This window comes from Etheostoma cragini, chromosome 13 (genome assembly GCF_013103735.1).
Source record: "Etheostoma cragini isolate CJK2018 chromosome 13, CSU_Ecrag_1.0, whole genome shotgun sequence".
NCBI classification, from domain to species: domain Eukaryota; kingdom Metazoa; phylum Chordata; class Actinopteri; order Perciformes; family Percidae; genus Etheostoma; species Etheostoma cragini.
Window position 1 is genome coordinate 25,691,703 of NC_048419.1, and position 4,397 is coordinate 25,696,099.

Here is a 4,397-nt window from a genome sequence, read left to right on the forward strand (position 1 = left end):
AAAATAAAGTGTGATCCTGTTCTGTAATGAAAACATCTACAGTTGATGATCTCTGTTTTGGGATCTCTTCCCAGGTTCTTAGAAGTTAAATACTATAACTGTTGGGTCCTTGTATAGAGAGGTCTAGACCTGCTCTATCTGTAAATTATAGAGCAGTCTAGACCCTCATGTTGTCCTCATGTTGTCTTCATGTTGTCCTCATGTTGCCCCCACGTTGTCTTCATGTTGTCCTTGTGTTGGCCTCATGTTGTCTTCATGTTGTCCTCGTGTTGGCCTCATGTTGTCTTCATGTTGTCCCCATGTTGTCCTCATCTAGTCCTATATCAATGTTCTTTTTAATTCCCCAAAATAACATAGTTAATTCCATACAACGTTCTTTGCCAATTACAAATCTCTACTTTCATTAATTTTAGGGCGTCTTATTCAATTTAATAGCATTTGAAAACAAATTGAAGGTTTTTTGATAGTATTGAGTAAAAGTTGACATATTCCATTCTTTGATTATCATCAACATCCATTCCTTTAATTTTTAGTCTCAATAATTCCTAATTTCTGCTTTTCTAACTCAAACATTAGGTATAATTTCCTATAAATGAGGTTTGTGGTTTATTGACCACAAATTCCCAAAATAACTGTAAAACCAACATGTCTACTGTGAGAGACATAATCTAAAAAAAAATATCCAGAAAACACAATGTATGATTTTTTAACTATTTATTTGTATGATACAGCTGCAAATAAGTATTTGAACACCTGTCTATAGGCTAGAAGTCTGAACCTCAAAGACCTGTTAGTCTGCCTGCAAAATGTCCCCCCCCCCACTCCATTTATTATCCTAAATTAGATGCACCTGTTTTAGGTCGTTAGCTGCATAAACACACCTGTCCCCCCCATACAATCAGTAAGAATCCAACTACTGACATGGCCAAGACTAAAGAGCTATCCAAAGACACTAGAGACCTCCACGAGGCTGGACAGGACTACGGGGACATGGCCAAGACCAAAGAGCTGTCCAAAGACACAAGAGACAAAATTGTCCACCTCCACAAGGCTAGAAAGGGCTACGGGGACAAGTCCAAGCAGCTTGGTGAAGAAAGGTCAAATTTTGGAGCAATCACTTGAAAATGGAAGAAGCTAAACATGACTGTAAGTCTCCCTCGGACTCCCTCGGCTCCATGCAAGATCTCATCTTCTGGGGTCTCAATGATCCTAAGAAAGGTGAAAAATCAGCCCAGAACTACACGGTAGGAGCTGGTCCAGGACCTGGAAAGAGCTGGGACCACCGTTTCCAAGGTTACTGTTGGTAATTCACTAAGACGTCATGGTTTGAAATCCTGCATGGCCCGGAAGGTTCCCCTGCTTAAACCAGACCATGTCCAGGCCCGTCTTAAGTCTGCCAACAACCATTTGGAGGATCCAGAGGAGTCATGGGAGGAAGTCATGTGGTCAGATGAGACCAAAATAGAACTTTTTGGTCATAATTCCACTAACCGTGTTTGGAGGAAGAAGAATGATGATGACCATCCCAAGACCACCATCCCTACTGTGAAGCATGTAGGTCTAGAGAAGATCTGTGTGGAGGGGGGGCCAAAATCCCTTCTGCAGGGTGTCAAACCTGGTGAAGAACTACAGGAAACGTTGGAAACAAAGGCTACTGGACCAAATATTAACATTGATTTTCTCAGGTGTTCAAATACTTATTTGCAGCTGTATCATACAAATAAATAGTTTAAAAAATCATACATTGTGATTTCTGGATTCTTTTTTTAGATTATGTCTCTCACAGTGGACATGCACCTACGATGACATCAGACCCTCCATGATTTCTAAGAGGGAGAACTTGCAAAATAGCTGCGTGTTCAAATACTTATTTTCCTCACTGTAGATGAGAAATATAATTATACATTTTCTCACACTACAAATAAATGTGAACAATGTTTTCCATTTATTTCTGTGATGGCAATATGAGCACATAACACTCCTCTCTGTCTTCTGATGCCTCTTTCTCTCTTTCCCCTCTCTCTCTCCAGATTCCTACCCTCCCTCATCGACCAATCACAGAGCCAGGTTTAACGGCATTTTTACACAATTCTTCTGGGTTACATTGTCATCCTGGGAGGAAACGGCATGATCATCGTTGTAGTGCAGAACCAAATCTCCAGTTATTACTTCGGATTTCACAGTAACCCTACTGGAAATAATTTTACAGTAGAATGCTGTAAAGGTACAGCACAACCTAGTCACCATGACAACATCACAGTAGTCTAATTATTACAGTAGAAATCACAGTAGTCTGAGTATTACAGTAGAAGTCACAGTAGTCCGAGTACTGCAGTAGAAGTCACAGTAGTCAAAGCATTACTGTAAGAAATCACAATACAGGCACTATAGTACTGTAAATAGTAAACTACTGTATTTTTACGTTTTCATCTTATGTCGTGTTTAATTATTTTGTATTTTACAATGAATACATAAAATAATGTAAATGTAAGTAGGTTACCTTTACTGTGAAAAGAATTCACAGGAACTTGCTGGACAATCGTTACAGGAAGTTACTGTAAATTAAAGACATTGATACATTAAATTTATACATTAAATTTGTTACAGTGTGGATAATAATAACTAGAAAATTCCACAGAAATGTTATCAGTGTGCCTGCTATTGGGGCAAATCCGAACATAAAACTTAAGAAAAAATAGTAAGTGAAACAGATAAACACAGACGTTTAACTTTTTAAAACCTATTTAAGACCTTTCTGTTTCCCAGAAACGGCTATGAAGTAGCTAGCGCTGAGCCAAGCAGACTCCATGTAATAAACAGTCCTTTTGAGCCAACATATTTTCACATGTAAATCAGTAAAGTATGGGTTTATTTCAAACAACACTAGAGTTGTGATTGTTGGAAAAGTGTAGAAAAGACCAAAAACGGCTTTTCATAGTTTTATTTGGTTTCTCTTGACTCTGAAGGAAGTGTGTTATACGATGTTAAAATGACTGTTTATTTACATGGAGTCTGGTTTTTTGTGGTGCATCGTGACATCATGTTATCTGACCGATAACTCTTCTTCTCCTTCCTTCCTCTCCTCCTCTCCCAGTCTGTCTTCTATGAAACAGCTGTTGGTGTTGAGGTGACCATCCTGACCATATCTAACTGACCCCCACTCCCCCTACCAACCTTCATATGAATTCCATTTATTAGTAGTAACCAGCAGCCACAAAGGCTGCAGGGCAACCCTATAGGACAACTGTTTACTGTCAATAAACGTCCAATAAAAGTTGTGTTGTTGCCTCTGACAGACTCAGATTATTATTCTAAGTTTCTGACAACATTATGGGATGGCTCCCTACAGGGATAGACCTTTTAGTTTAAGAGTAAAATCCCTTTTATTTTGACATGAAACAGCCCAACATCACCATCACCAAACCCACCAGACTCCATGTAAATAATCACCACTTTTAGCTTTGTTTCTGTTGACTTTAAATCAAGTGTTTTACTATTATAAAATTACTGTTTATTTAATGCTTTAGGACCTGTCAATCAGGACAAAGGCTTAGCGATGCTAGCCATGCTAACACTATGGACATTAAAGTAGACCTAAACATGTTTTTGGCTGTTGTCTATTTTTTCATCTTAACCTCTGACTCTCTCAGGGACTGTTCATTTTAATGTAAAGTGCTCATATTATTTTCTAGTTTCTGGTGCTTGAAACATGCATACAAACTTGGAAAACCCATCCATGGTGTTATCAGTGAGATCTGGTTTCTGAATGTCCTCCTTCTTCAGTCTCCGGGTGAGATGTCCAACATCTGCACGGCTTTCCACGCCACTAGAGACGAGGTGGCTAACTGTAGCATGTTATCTCGTTATCTCGTCTCAATAGTCAAACACTGCTACAACAACCACTTGTTACCCATGATGTCCAAAAATATTTTGCTAAATACTTAAATATCACATTAATGCAATTCAATTTTATTTATAGTATCAATTCATAACAACAGTTGTCGCAAAACACTTTACAGATGGAGTAGGTCTAGACCGCTCTATAATTTACAGATAGAGCAGGTATATAATCATTGCAAGGAGCAGCAATCATTCACACACACATATATTTGTATATATATACAAATATATATATTGTTATATATAGTGTTTATAGTGTGTCCAATGTTCACTTCCTCTGGTTCTTAAAAGAAAATACTGTGGTACTAAAGCATTGCTGCTTCCCAAGTCTTTTCCTTTTTTTTTTAAATCTTGTTCGGGAACATGATAATAACTCGTACAAACAAGATAGGAACTTGTGTGAAAAAGTGAACTTCTACGAACCTGGGAAGAGATCCCAAAACAGAGATCATCAACTGTAGATGTTTTCATTACAGAACAGGATCACACTTTATTTT

General features: G+C 38.1%; 1 long non-coding RNA gene across 1 annotated transcript in view; it reads left to right on the forward strand.

Annotated features, from left to right (window-relative positions):
- Positions 1 to 4,397, forward strand: part of LOC117955882 — a 13,026-nt gene that overhangs the window by 1,375 nt on the left and 7,254 nt on the right. The gene's annotated exons all lie outside the window — the stretch shown is intronic.